We start from the raw sequence: 15,502 nt of genomic DNA, 5'->3' as shown, positions 1-15,502 counted from the left end.
TGAGCTGTTTATGGTTTATGTTGGGGGGGGGGCTGGAGGATAGGAGAAGGAAGGAGAACCCCAAAGGGGGACATAGGACTGAGGGAGAGTGGGCAATCGTTTCTGTAATTTCCCTGAGCTGCAGTGCCCACACACTCAGCTGAGGAGCCTCAGAGGAGATGACTGTGAGGTCTGCTGCAGACTCCCAGTAGCACCAAGATTTCTATCGCCCAGGAGTGGCAGGGCCAAGGGTTTGGAAACAGGAGGATGTTTCTGCAAAATACACAGCCTGCCAAAGACAAGGGGTCTCCCCTGATCTTGGAGCTGCATTAGCTAGACCCTAGGCCTTGGTATTACAGGAAGGGCTAAGCCTCCCAAAACAAAGGTCGATTTCTTGCCTGCCTGTGGAATGGGAGCTGGTGGCTGAAAAGACTAGGTCAACGCAAATAAACAAAGTAATGCACTCTTTCTTGCACACACTCCTCTCCACTATCTGGGCAGATTCTGGGTCTCAGAGGTCTGAGAGACATGCTGCACATGACACAGATGGAGGAGGGGGGCGGTGTGTATCTTACCCATGAGACTAATGGCCACTCCTCTGTCCCCAGGATGCTGGCGGGCTGGATGCTAGGAAGGAGGTGGCTTTCCAAGCTTTCACTTAAAAAATTGCTTATAGGTATTTCCCTGGTGGTCCAGTGGCGAAGACTCCTGTGTTCCCAGTGCGGGGCAGGGAATCCTGGTTTCGATCCCTGGTCAGGGAACTAGATTCCACATGCCACGACTGAGTTCGCATGCCCCAGCTAAAGACCCCCACATGCCGCAACTGAAAGATCCCCATGCCGCAACTAAGACCCGGTGCAGCCAAATAAATAAATATTTTTTTTAAATGTTTATAGGACATGCAAAAATACTAAACACAAGAGGGAGAAGGCCACTGCTCTGGCCTGGGACAACCGCAACTGCTGAGGCGGTGTCGGACCACGGAGAGCCGCGCCTGCGCACTACAGACTCCGAAGCCAGGGCGACCTCAGGGAGGTGGGCGGGGCTGCCCGGGCATCCGGGTCCCTCACCCCGCCCCGCTGCATGAATGAGAGGCCTGGCTCCCGCCCCTCCCCCTCCGGGCCCGCCCCTCGCCGGGGCGCCGCGGGCAGTCTGCCGCTGCCACCTCAGCCGCGCTCGGTGCCGACTGACGCCCGCCGCTCACCGCCCGGAGCTGACGGTCCCACCACGCTCGCCGCCGCCGCTGCCGGCACGACAGAGTAAGTGAGCAAGCGAGGGCCGTCGCCCCGGGTTTGGGGCTTAACGGACTGGGCAGGTCCGGGTTCGGGGTGCTGAGGACACCATGGGGCCCGCGCCAGCTCCCCCACTCACACTCCCGGCGCCTCTGCCGGGAGCTGGGAGGGATGGGACAGCGGCCCCAGGCCGGGAGGGGTGCGCAGGAGGGTCCACCCCGAGCTGGAGGGTGAGTCCCGCACAAAGGGAGGCGCGGGGCTGTCACCGGGAGGTCACAGAGGGAATGTTCGCGGAGCCCAGAGCGCTCCGCTAACCCGTGCCGGGTGTCGGGTCCCCGGGCGTGGGAGGCGGCTGGGATGAGCAGAGAGGCAAGGACGAGGATGGCGAGGACGTCTGCCTCCCTGTTGGCGATGGGAATGCGCCTTGGGGGGCGCGGCGTGGCAGTGTTTTCCTGGTCCCCGTCTGCTCCTCCCCTTTCTTTGTGGCGTCTGTCCTGTGCCCGTTTGTCACTGTGTGTAAGCTATGGTCGGGGGTGAGACCTATCGCCTCGGCTTACTCGTTAATGAAAGTCAGGAGCTGGCCTCATATCTGTGAGTGGGGGGCGTCTGTGCTTCCACAGGCCGGAGAATTAAGGAGCCTCTTTTGTTTCCGGAGACCTAATGGTGTGTGTGTCCCCTCTGAAATGAGAGAATCGGAGGTCATTTAAAGGGGTATGAGGAAAAGAGACATATTACTTCATCAGATCTTCACCCAGTTCTGCCTCTGACATTCTTTCAAACAGCATTTCTTTGTTTCTTTCTGTAAAACCAGTGGGTTTTGTTAATTGAAAATATATGTCTATATCCTCAATATATCTGTATATCCAGAACACTTGGTTTTTGGGGTTTAGTTAATGGTCATATACTCTTATGTATGTACATGAGAATACTCTAGTACATATAGAACACTGCTTTTTAGTTAATTGGTAATATGTCTGTATATTGATATACACATATACAGAAATACTCCGGTATCTCTAGGACACTGTTTTCTCAGCTCCTCAGTACAGGCAGATTTTGTTTCCTCCTGCCTCCCTGTGTAATAAGAAGGTGGTCCAGCAGGTTCTCTCCACCTCCTTGCTTTTTTTCCCCTTAATGCTTTGGCAAAGGGCTTTATAGCATATTACCCTGGCATGCGCCCTTGCTTTGATCTGAATTTTCCCTGTGTTCTGTTGTCTGGTTGTGCAGCCCAGCTCAATGGCTCCTCTTACAGGACTGCTGGAAAACAGATCACCTTTTATCGTCGTCATCCCCAGAGAGAGGAGGAAGCTCTGCAGGTTCCCACAGACTTTGGCTCTGTGGGACTGACTGCCTGACTTTGTTGTTTTGGTGAAGTTGTGAGGAGTCACAGTTGATGTGGACCAATTAAAAAGAAGCAACTGTAATAGCACCAGCTATTCCTTGCTGTTTCTCTTGGACCTTTTTCTCTTTTAAACCAGATTTTATAAGTTTTAGAAGACAATTGCATTTTCAGTTTCTTTTTTACACTTATAATTTTGCAGAGTGACAGGAAATTAGCTAAACTCTGTTACTATAAGAAACATACTTCCAGGGCTTCCCTGATGGCGCAGTGGTTGAGAGTCTACCTGCCAATGCAGGGGACACGGGTTCCTGCCCCGGTCCGGGAAGATCCCACATGCCGTGTAGCGGCTGGGCCCGTGAGCCATGGCCGCTGAGCCTGCGCATCCGGAGCCTGTGCTCCGCAACGGGAGAGGCCACAACAGTGAGAGGCCCGCGTACCGCAAAAAAAAAAAAAAAAAAAGAAACATACTTCCAAAATATATTTTTCTTATGATCTTTTGATTCAAAATAGCAACGGTAAAAAAAAATTAAGGGGAGCTTATTAGAGAATATGAATAGTTGAATTGACTCAGTTTTAAGATTCTCTTTAAGATTATTTTTTAATCACATATATTTTAATTCCTGGTAGTTTTCAGTGCAAAATGAAAGCTAAACTAAGCAGTCTTCCATAGCATCTGTTTATGTATATTCCATCTGTTAAAAACATTTGCTTTTAATTTGAAGGGGAAATTTTCCATTTGGTTGGAACGGGATCCATTATTCTTGGTAAAAATCTTACCTTATGTTAACATGATCAAATTCTTTTTTTGTAAAAGTAAAAATTAATAAAAGTTGATTTTTCAATTTGGAGAAGTTTTGGTTTTATGATGTAAGATTTAAGTAAAATTTTAATGTAAATGAATTTAACTCAAAATAAGCTAACTTAAAAATGAGGGCTTCATTAACTACATTAAGTAGTGTCACTAATATTGAAGCAACCCCAATAACTTATGAACTGCCTGCATAAGTTTTTGGTTTTCTTTTCTTTTTTTTTTTTAGAAATCCCCTTAAAACAAATCATAAGGGGAAGTCGTAGATAAACAGAGTAGTGTAACCGGAATTATCACTGAAATAGGCTTGCATAGTGCCACAGTATTGTGGAACTTTAATTTTTCAAGAGCGACTTAGCTATTGTTTGTATCAACAAAGGAAACTAAAAACATCCTGGCCTTGTTGTTCAGCATTCTGTTAATCAAAATCTTTACCAACCCATAGTTTAGCATTTTTGTAGTATGATGATTGAAGAAAAATTCCAAAGTAATATCTATATTGTCAAAATAGGTTACATTATTTTAAATGCTGTTTTAGTAATAAATATAATCATTATATTCATTAGAAATATTAATATTGTTATGTTAGTGATTGTAATAGTATATATGATGACACTTTGTTACTAAACTGGGCTACATTATCCTGCCAGCATTTTCTATCAGTAATTGTTTTCCGGGAATTCCCTTGATGGTCCAATGGTTAGGACTCCGCACTTGCACTGCAGGAGGCACAGTTTCAATCCCTGGTTGGAGAACTAAGATCCTGCATGCAGCATGGCCAAAATATAATAATAATAATAATAATGTTTTCTGTTTCAAATGGCAGTTTATTCTAAAATCAGTAATAAAGTAACGTCATTATAATGTATTAGTTTAAACTATATGAAATTGCCATTTTTTAGATTGGGGAGTAGTCAAAAATCAGTGGTTTCATATGGTTCAATCACTTTGAACTCTTAGTAGTTCTTTCTGGTATTTACCTTTATATTTATTTCATTTTTAATGTTTAAACTGCTATTCCTTGATTTTCCATCTTTGGATATTATCTATGGAGTTTTATTTTGGAAGTTGAGGACTTAGTTGTCCCATACAACCATACTTTACAGTTTCCAGTCAAGTCAGTATTCAGTATTTATATGACTGTGACAATGTACCTATAATTCACAGATGAGCCATGTAGGATACATATTACGTTTTCTTTCTTGTAAAACTTTTTTTTTTTTTTTTGCGGTAAGCGGGCCTTTCACTGCTGTGGCCTCTCCCGCTGCGGAGCACAGGCTCCGGACGCGCAGGCTCAGCGGCCATGGCTCACGGGCCCAGCCACTCTGCGGCACGTGGGATCTTCCCGGACCGGGGCACCAACCTGTGTCCCCTGCATCGGCAGGCAGACTCTCAACTACTGCGCCACCAGGGAAGCCCTCTTGTACAACTTTTGTTTCTACTGAGTTAAACAACTGCCACTTTTGTTTGTTTTTCATTTGCCTAGTTTTCCTTTTACCAGTCACAAAGTTATCCTCAAATTCTATGACAGAACCTATCGTCTTTCAATATTTTCAGGTAATCTGTTTCATTTCTTTTTCCTAGCTGTTATATAGGACTTCCCTTTTTATCATCTTGTGAATTCTCTTTGCTTTCCTCCTATGTTGGATCCTTGATTTCCTGGATCCTGTGTCTTCCTAATTCTTTAGTAGCTTCCTGAGAAAGGGCATCTACAAACTCTGAAATTCATTCCTGAATTCAGAAGTTGCATATGTGAAAATGTCCTCATTTTACCGTCACACTTGAATGGTCGTTTCGCTGGATATTGAACTCTAGATCGAAAATTATTGTCCCTCTTTTGAAGGCTTCTAGTATTACTATTAAGAAGTGCAATGCCATTCTAATCCCCATTTCCCTTTTTCCTCCCACTCTGGAAGACTTCAGGATCTTCTGTTTATCCCTGGTGTTCTGACATTTCATGGTGTTCCTCGAAACATCTTTTTCTTTCCTTTTGCTCGTAAGGGCAGATAATATTTTCTCCAAATACCTATATATATGTACACACAGACATACACACCATCTCACCCAATATGCTATTCATTATCATGTTGACATGCCTCCATCAAGAGATGTGGTCTTTGTTTCCTCTCCTTGAACCTGTGCAGGCATAAATGCTCCCCAGGATGTTTTGGGTCTTGAGCCAACATCATGGTTTAGGAGTACAGTTGGATGATCAAAAGCAACCACCTTTAATTTTTGTTTTTTACTTTTAAATGGAATCATCAGTTTACTTTTAACTGGAAATATCAGTTAACACCAGAGAAAGTTTCTTCCAGCACTGAAATATAATCACCTCTGGAATCTACACAGCCATCAGTTACATTTTTTAAAAATCTACTTTAGGAAGTGACAGAACCATTTATGACCAAAAAGAAACAATCTATAAGCTTCATGGTTAAATATGTCATGACTAAAGACAAATACATTATTGGCAAGAATTTCTGTGATAAGAAGATGGAGGCAAATGGAGTTACATAGACCATGGCTTGTTTGGACATTGTCAGTGACTTAGTGTTTATCTCATGGATACACATTTTTTAATATTATTTTACCCATGAATTTTTTTCTATTTACAGCTGCTTTATTCCTCATCTAGCTTTCCCATAGGTGCACATAAATGGTTGAATATTTCTAGAGAACTTCAGATTCATGAGCAAAAATCTGTAGTAGACTCTCATCACTGCCCCAAAAAACTACCAGATTCTTAATAAGATTTTTTTGCCTATAATTATTTAATGTCTCCCCAGTCTTTACACTCATGAGCAGCCGACCCCTCCCCATCCCGGTAAGCAGGCCGCATACTTCACTGAGGGTTTAGAAGTTATCAGACAGATACCCCTCATCCTCCCTTCACCAAATCTATAAATCCACCTTCCTTAGGATCCCTGTTTCCTTGCTGTCAGAAGCCAACTTGCCTCCCCACCATATTCCACCTCATAGCTAGTCAAGAACTTGACTTCTGCATTTGTGCCCTCTATCACATCCTCAACAACTTTCCAGGGCACCACCCATGTCAGCATACATACATGCTCTGATATTTCCCATCTTTAAAAACAGAACAAAAAATTACAACGAAACAACTTTCCCCTGACCTTATATCCATCCCCTTCTGTTTACCTTCATGGTTAAATGTTTCAAAAGAATAGTCTACATTTCCTCCCTATCTCTTCTGTACTATGTATCACTGTCTGAAATTCTGTTGTTGACTGAATATTTTTGCCTCTTGCCTACGCCCCACACTGGAAAGTCGGCTCCAGGAAAGCAGGGAACTCATCTATCCTGTTTACCACTATGTTCCTAGGACAGCAATTGACACAAGTACCTACTCAATATATGGGCAAAAAAGGCATAACTGACATTTTTAACCTGGTAGAATAGCTCTTTTTAAAAATTTCTAACAAGAAAATCAATTTTCATTTATTTTTTAAATTATTCTCTACTTTTTGCTACACTTGAAAACTGAAAAATTATAAAGACTGTATTAATGATTGAATTTTACCTATGTTACATTACATTTCATTCTTTCACAAGTATAATTAACATTGGCAGTCTTGCACCTGGATTCTGCAGTCAGACTGATTGGAGTTGAATTCTAGCTCTTTCACTTTTTGCCATGTGACCTTGGGCAGGTTTCCTAACCTGTTTCCTCATCTGCAAGGTAGAAATAAGAATAGCACCCACCTCATATGTTGGTTGTGTGTGTCAAATTAGATAACGTGTAAAATGCTAAACTCAGTACTTGGCATGGCGGTTAATGCAACGAAAAATAATTATAGTTATTGTTTGTATATGCTTCTCTGGTTTCTAATATTTGATCTGACTTGGTCACTGTAATATTTTTGTTTGAAGTACTTATATCTCCTAGAGTATATTGGCTATGAATGTGACTCTCCTGTTTTTAGTTTTGTGGGCTTGTTCTGATTCCTTGCCTCTCTATTCCCCAGATTACCCCACATGATAGATGATCTGCAGTTGACAGATGAGCACCCTATAGCACTTCCCAGCAATTTGGTCATTTGAGAAATCATTTTGGTCACTTGATAAAATATTTTTATTTCAAGCCAAGTTCTGTTCTTTGTTTATTTGGCCTGCCCAGAGGTAAGGCTCCTTCCACGTGTTAATTCATGTTATTCCTCATTAAGTTTTCTTATTTCTGGAAATGGAACTTTTAAAACACCCAGTATGTCATCAACAGATTTTTTTAAAGTAGCCATAAGATACTGTTCTTTTCACTTACTAGCTAGCTGGGAAGATAAATATATGTAGCAATACAAAATCCACTCTAAGGGCCACATTGAGGGATAAAGACAGGCTCTGTAGAAGTTCAAAGTAGGGAGAGTTATGTCCAGCCAGCCTTAAGGGATTCTTAAAAGTTTTCTGCGTGTTAAATTATCTATACCCCTTATTATCTGTCTTGATTTTTAATTTTAGAAATTGTTTCTTAAAGTAATTGACTTAGCAGTTACTCTGCCCCTTTCTTTTCTTATCTGGGTAGGCAGTGGAGACTCCTCCAATTATCTGAGCATTTCAAACATCAGAGTGTAGTGTTGGGTAAATTTAGGATTCAAAAAGAATGCCAGATGGTTTGAAAAGAATTGTGAGCACTCCAACTAGTGCAGTCCGTTGAAAGCCAGCTGGCTGAGCCTTGTCTGCTGTGGAGGTGGGAATCAGACGCTTTCTTCAACGCCAGCTGGCCTAGGAACAACTGATCAGTGGCCTTACTTTTGGTTGGCCATGCCTGGGAAAGCCAGCCTGGGCCCTGCACCCGACGTAAGGACAGTATGACACCAGACAGTTGCTCTGCACCTCCATGGTGCTTGAGTTGGAACAAGCCTGAATGGCAAGGAAAGGAAGCTACTTTTTAGATAGCATTACAAGTGAACCTCATGTTAAGTTGTGATTTTGCTCTGAAAAAGTGTAATGCAACTTGAATTTTTATGGATTCAATGCTGTTAGGTGTATTAGTGTTGCTTACTACTATAGTAACTATAGTGAATGTTTTTATATTATAAATAACTTCCAGTTTACCTGCTTTCAGTTGTTCTTGTTTTCATTTATTGACTTTTCTTGAAGTGAGGTTTCCCTCTTCATTTTCTTCTTCTTCTAAAGTTTTAGTCATTTGGATTAGTACAAATTTTCATCTTGTCGTAAAGCTTGGTCCTATAAACCATAGGCTTCTGTAGAACATTAATTATGTGTGTTGTCTTAAAATCTGTGTCTCGGGCTTCCCTGGTGGCGCAGTGGTTGAGTCCGCCTGCCGATGCAGGGCACACGGGTTTGTGCCCCGGTCAGGGAAGATCCCACGTGCCGCAGAGCGGCTGGGCCCGTGAGCCATGGCTGCTGAGCCTGCGCGTCTGGAGCCTGTGCTCCGCAACGGGAGAGGCCACAGCAGTGAGAGGCCCGCGTACCGCAAAAAAAAAAAAAAAAAAAAAAATCTGTGTCTCATTTTGTCTGTTATTTATGTTTTCCTAACTAGACGGGTGTTTGTATCAGATACAGTTCTTCTTTAGGAAACTTAATGTCATAATGTTTAACTGAGAACAAAAGAAGTACAAATATGGCACTGCAAGTATAATGAGCATTCAGTTCATTTGATGACAGTGTTAATAACTTCACCAACAGTCTATCAGTATGCTTTATGTTATCTTAAAATATTTTTTTATTTGGAGATGGAATGGTGCTGCAATACTTGTATGTAAACTTCATCTAGGCAAACCAAAAAATTATAAATTACCTGTGTCTCTTTATTGTTCTCTCCCAATTCTGAGCATGAAAAATTTTGCTCAGTGGTATAAACTTGAAATATCCAAATAGGCTCTTCATCTTGGACTAAAAGAAAGAGTTTGGCAAATAATGAAACACTGAAGTATGAGCTAATATAGTTTATGGAAAATTGGTGGGAAGGTAAATCAAAGGTGTTGGCTTTCATTCTTTTCCTTTAGTGCAAAAGAAATTGCAAAACTTCCTCAGAGATATGTTGGAAATCTCATGCCTTGCTATAATTAAATAAAAATTTTTACTTAAACTTATTGATTGTCCCTGTAAACAGTCCAGAGGAAATTTTGTGGTAGTGAGAAAGATTTTTTTTGTATCATAGAACAGTGTATCAATAGCCAGGGGAAATATTGTACCCAGAAAATCATCTTTCACATTAGCTAACCTATAGTAAAAACCTTTTATGTTAGTATCTTTAAATGTACTGCTTATTTACTCCTTACAGCAACCCTCAAAGGGTTATTTATGGATGATAAAACAAATGGTCAAAGAAGTAACCTGTTCAGGTTCACAAGGTCAGGAGCCAGGTTTAGAACCCAGGCCCTCATTCTCCAACCCACCAAGTGTCTCAGTTGATATTGTCAACTTTCACAAGCTTTTTTTTTTTTTTTTTTTAACATCTTTATTGGAGTATAATTGCTTTACAATGGTGTGCTAGTTTCTGCTTTATAACAAAGTGAATCAGTTATACATATACATATGTTCCCATATGTCTTCCCTCTTGCATCTCCCTCCCTCCCACCCTCCCTATCCCACCCCTCTAGGTGGTCACAAAGCACCGAGCTGATCTCCCCATGCTATGCGGCTGCTTCCCACTAGCTATCTATTTTACGTTTGGTAATGTGTATATGTCCATGCCTTACTATTCATATGCTATCCTGCAATGGCACTTTTGGATGACTTTTTTTTTTTAGGCCGCACCAAGCAGCTTATGGGATCTTAGTTCCCCGACCAGGATTGAACCTGGGCCACAGCAGTGAAAGCGCCGAGTCCACTGGACTGCCAGGGAGTTCCCTGGAACACTATTGATAAAGGAAATTGAGACCTTTGCAGAAAATGGCTAGAGAATAAGGAGAGATTTGGGGAGCATATATATTTTTTATTTCTTCTGATATTCTTGAAGTAATTAACCATTGCTGAACTACTGCAGTAAATAAAAGTGAGGTAAATAAAAATGACTTGTTAGAATGGGGCAAAGGGGCTGCATAGTTTTCTAGCATTGCTGTAACAAATTACCACATAATTGATGGCCTGAAACAGTAGAAATTTATTCTCTCACAGTTCTGGAGGCCAGAAGTCTGAAATCAGAGTGTCAGCAGAGCTGCTGCACTCCCTCCAAAAACTAGGAGACAATCCTTCCTTGCTCCTTCCAGCTTTTGGTGGCTCCACACATTCCTTGGCTTTTGGCTGTATAACTACAATCTCTGCTTCCATGTTCACATGGTCTTCTCTTCTTTCTCTCTCTTATAAAGACACTGTCATTGGGTTTAGGGTCCACCTGGATAATCCAAAGCTCACAGCACTCAGTTCAAAATGCAGCTGTGAATTCTGTTTTCTGTGTTTTAGTTTTCTCTATTTCAGTTCACTACCACCATCTATTTAGAACTTCAGAATTATATAAAAGCATGACACAGTTCTGAGGAGAGGAAACAGACAGTTGCATTCCTAAAAGTTTTTTTTAATGTATCCTGTAAAACTGCTTGTTCTTTGCTATGGGTTTTCAGTAGTATAAGCTACCTCAGGAATAAAACTTTATATTTCATAGCTGTCTGACTGTCTTAATCTGTTTTGGCTGCTATAACAAAATACCATAGCCTGGGTATCTTACAAACAGAAATTTCTCATAGTTCTGGAGGCTGGGAAATCCAAGATCAGGGTGGCAGCAGGTTCAGTGTCTGGGGAGGGCCGACTTTCTGGTGCATAGCCGGTACTTCTCACTGTCTTTTGCTATGTCCTCCCATGGTGGAAGGGGTGAAGAAGCCATCTGGGGTCCATTTTTTTTTTTTTTTTTTTTTTTTTTTGCGGTACGCAGGCCTCTCACTGCTGTGGCCTCTCCCGTTGCGGAGCACAGGCTCCGGACGCACAGGCTCAGCGGCCAAGGCCCACGGGCCCAGCCGCTCCGCGGCACGTGGGATCCTCCCAGACCAGGGCACAAAACCGTGTCCCCTGCATCGGCAGGTGGACTCTCAACCACTGCGCCACCAGGGAAGCCCTGGGGTCCTTTTTATTGGGGCCACTTGTATAAGGGTACTAATCCCATTCATGAGGGCAACACCCTCATCACTTAATCACTTCTAGATACCATCACATTGGGGATTTGGTTTCAGTATGTGAATTTGGGGAGGACGTGTCATATAGCACAGTCGATAGCACTAACCATATAAAAAGGGAAAATTTATGTTTTCCATATAACTAATTCGATTTCTAAATAAGCAACTGCCACATAAATCTTTTTCATTGATCCATTTATTTTCTACCCAAGATTAATATTACTTAATAGATTTACCTGTACTGTTTTTCAGGGTTCTCTGCTAGTGAGATTCTTCTTTTTAATTTTTTTTTATTATAAGAAATTGTAAATACACTCAAAAGTAGAAAAATAGTACAACATACGCCCATATGCCCATCACTCAGATTCTACTGTTATCAAGATTTTGCCACATTTGTTTCATTTATCCTTTTTTCTTTTACCTTCTTTGCTGAGGTATTTTAAAGCAAATCCGAGACATTTTTGTACTTGTTTCCTGACATACTTCTATATGCATCTTTTAAAAATAAGAATGTTGTCTTACAGAACCAAAATGCTATTCTCATACCTAATAAAATTAACACTTACTCCTTGGTATCATCTAATAACTAGACCCTATTCACATTTGCCCAGTTGTCTCAAGGATATCTTTTTCAGAGATGGCTTGTTCACACCAGGATTCAAAGTCCACAGATCACATTTGGTCATTTTGTCTCTCATGCCTATTTTGATCTAGGGTAGTTCCTCCTACCTCCCTCTCTCTCCACTTTTTTTGTGTGTCGTGGACTATTTACAGGAACCAGGTCAGTTGTCCTGTGGAACTTCTCGCATTTGGGATTTGTTCACTTAAATCGCAGTGTCAGTTTGTTGCTCTGTTCCCTGTATTTCCTACAAATGGAAGTTAGCTCTAGAGGCTTGATTAAAACAGATTGAAGTTTTTTGGCAAGAAATGCTTAGGAGATGCTTAATGTTGCATCACATCCAGAGGCCTGCTGTGTCTGGCTACCCTACTTCTAGTCATGCTAAAAGACCCCATTGATGATCATGTCAGCGTTCTTTGTGGCAAAATGGTGATTTTTTAATCCTGTCCTCTCTTCCACATTTATTAGCAGGAGTTCTGTAAAGAAGACCTTTACCTTATCAACTAAGACTGTTTGGGGTTACTCTGAAATACATTTTGTATGAGAGACTGCCAAGTAATCTTACACTGTTATGCTCTTGATAAAAGATAATGAGTTTGAATCAGAATAAAAGGAATCATGTTAATCTTTTGTTTTAGTGAGTGTTACAATGAAATTGAGTACTGTAGTAAAATATGAATGATTGTTTTCCTTTTACAATTGAGAATGTACACTCTAATTGCTCTGAAAGTTAAAGGTAGAGGTAAATGAAAGTCTTTTATAAATTAGAATCAGCAGTGGAGAGGAAAGAGTACTAACTAGAATTTAAAAATTGGAAGGGAATATAGCCAAATTTTTGTAATAACTATAAATGGAATATAACCTTTAAAAATTATGAATCAGGACTTCCCTGGTGGTCCACTGATTAAGAATCCACCTTCCAATTCAGGGGATGTGAGTTCGATCCCTGGTCAGGGAACTAAGATCCCCCATGCCACGGGGCAACTAAGCCCACACGCCCGGGAGCCCACGTGCCACAGCTAGAGAGCCTGTATGCTGCAACTACTGAGCCCGCGCACTCTGGAGCCCATTCGCCACAACTAGAGAGCCCACACACCACAGTTACTGAGCCCGCACGCTCTGGAGCCTATCAGCCAAAACTAGAGAGCCTGCACACCGCAACTACTGAGCCCACGTGCTCTGGAGCCCATGTGCCATAACTAGAGAGAAGCCCACGCACTACAATGAAAGATCCCACATACTGCAACGAAGATCTCGCATGCTGCAACTAAGACTCAATGCAGCCAAATAAATAAATAAACATTTTTTAAAATTAAAAAAATGAAAATTATGAATCACTATATCGTATACCTGTAACTTATACAATATTGTACACCAACTGTACTTCAATTTTTTAATTAATTAATTTTTAAAAGTTGGGAGATTTCCAGAGTCAGTATGACCCAGCCCCTGAATGTCTAATCCATTCACTCTTCTTAGACTGGGCTTTTCACATATGTATATCCCTAACATATTGTCAGTATTTTTGTGAAATTGTATGTAGACTAAAGAAATCAAGGTGATGTATTATAGAATTAATTATTAAATATTTTTAAAGGCAGGGAGAATTCTTCACTGAATATCATTCTTTTACTTTAAATTGTACTTTATGGGAAAAAATCCTTTGATCACCATTTCTCATAATACCTCTTGTTTAACCTCATGTCTTCACATTCTTATTCAGTAAAATTACTGAATAAAGTAATGCGAATATAAAGCCCTACTTATTTTTCTTGCTCCATTTTACCTTAAGCCTGTTGTTTTTATTTATCTCCTGAATCTGTGTATTCTGGGGAAAGTAACCTTGATATCAAACGAAAGTTAAACAGGTCAGTGTTCTTAGCTTAGTGACCATCTCTAGAGAGCCTCTAATTGTATTTGAGAAGACCGTTAAATGTATGTGCTATTATGGTTTCTCCATAGGCAAAATCTTGCTATGATTATGCTGTTAATTTTAAAATAATAATACTGTGGGTCTTTTCTGAAAGATAAAGAATGCCTTTATAAAGGGATGCCTCAAAAGACCATAGATAAGATCAATATACTTATTTTTAGTCAGTTGAGCTGATTATTCCTTATCAGGACTCTAAAATGGTTTTAGTGCTGAAAACTATGTTTTCCTACCAATTGAATTAAAACAGATGCTTGTGGAACACCTACTCTATGCAAGTCTTTATGCTAGGTGCTGAGTAGTAGGGTTCATTTCACTATTCAGATAAAGAAGATAGGAAGTACGTACTTCTTCCACACCTATTTATGATAAAAATTCTCCAGAAAGTGGGCGTAGAGGGAACCTACCTCAGCATAATAAAGGCCATATATGACAAACCCACGGCTAACATCATTCTCAACAGTGAAAAGCTGAAGGCATTCCCTCTAGGATCAGGAACAAGACAAGGATGCCCACTGTCACCGCTTTATTTATTATTTATTTATTTATTTATTTTTGACTGTGTCGGGTCTTAATTGCTGCACACAGGACTTTTCGTTGCAGCGTGCAGGCTTTTCTCTAGTTGTGGTGTGTGGACTCCAGAGTGCACCAGCTCAGTAGTTGTGGCATGCGGGCTTCTCTAGTTGTGTATGGACTCTGTAATTGTGGCACGCGGGCTCTCTAGTTGTGGCACAGGGGCTCAGTTGCAGCACGTGGATTTAGTTGCCCCATGGCATGTGGGCAGGGAGTAGTAGTTCCCTGGCCAGGGATCAAACCCGTGTCCCCTGCATTGGAAGGCAGATTATTAACCACTGGACCACCAGGGAAGTCCCCACTGTCACCACTTTTATTCAACATAGTTTTAGAAGTCCTAGCCACAGTCATCAGAGAATAAAAAGAAATAAAAAGAATCCAAATTGGAAAGGAAGGAGTAAAACTGCCACTGTTTGCAGATGACATGATACTATACATAGAAAATCCTATAAGATGCTACCAGAAAACTACTAGAGCTCATCAATGAATTCGGTGAAGTTGCAGGATACAAAATTAATACACATAAATCTCTTGTATTCCTATACACTAACAACAAAATATCAGAAAGAGAAATTAAGGAAACAATCCCACTTCCCATCACATCAAAAAGGATAAAGCACCTAGGAATAAACCTACCTAAGGAGACAAAAGACCCGTACTCTGAAAACTATAAGACGATGATGAACGAAGCCAAAGATGACACAAACAGATGGAAAGATATACCATGTTCTTTGATTGGAAGAATCAATATTGTCAAAATGACTGTACTACCCAAGGCAATCTACAGATTCACTGCAATACCTGTCAAATTACCAATGGCATTTTTCACAGAACTAGAACAAAAAATCGTTTAATTTGTATGGAAACACAAAAGACCTCGAACAGCCAAAGCAATCCTGAGAAATAACAATGTAGCTGGAGGAATCACACTCCCT

The 15,502-nt window shown here is 41.1% G+C and overlaps 1 protein-coding gene across 2 annotated transcripts in view; it reads left to right on the top strand.

The window, feature by feature from the left end:
* The first annotated feature begins 1,109 nt into the window (after positions 1-1,109).
* RNF24 (ring finger protein 24) overlaps positions 1,110-15,502 on the top strand; it is a 140,988-nt gene continuing 126,595 nt past the window's right edge. Inside the window, exons 1-2 of one of the 2 annotated variants that reach the window (XM_027078839.1) lie at positions 1,142-1,238; positions 7,345-7,498. The gene's annotated coding sequence lies outside the window, so the exon portion shown is untranslated. Of the gene's footprint in view, positions 1,239-7,344; positions 7,499-15,502 lie in introns of both variants that reach the window. The other variant, XM_027078838.1, reaches the window with a different exon arrangement.

This window comes from Aethalodelphis obliquidens, unplaced genomic scaffold (assembly GCF_003676395.1).
Source record: "Aethalodelphis obliquidens isolate GAN/ISIS:26980383/991018 unplaced genomic scaffold, ASM367639v1 scaffold42, whole genome shotgun sequence".
Classification (NCBI taxonomy): domain Eukaryota; kingdom Metazoa; phylum Chordata; class Mammalia; order Artiodactyla; family Delphinidae; genus Aethalodelphis; species Aethalodelphis obliquidens.
Note: the sequence above shows the minus strand (reverse complement) of the source record. Positions and strands in the feature narration are given on the sequence as shown.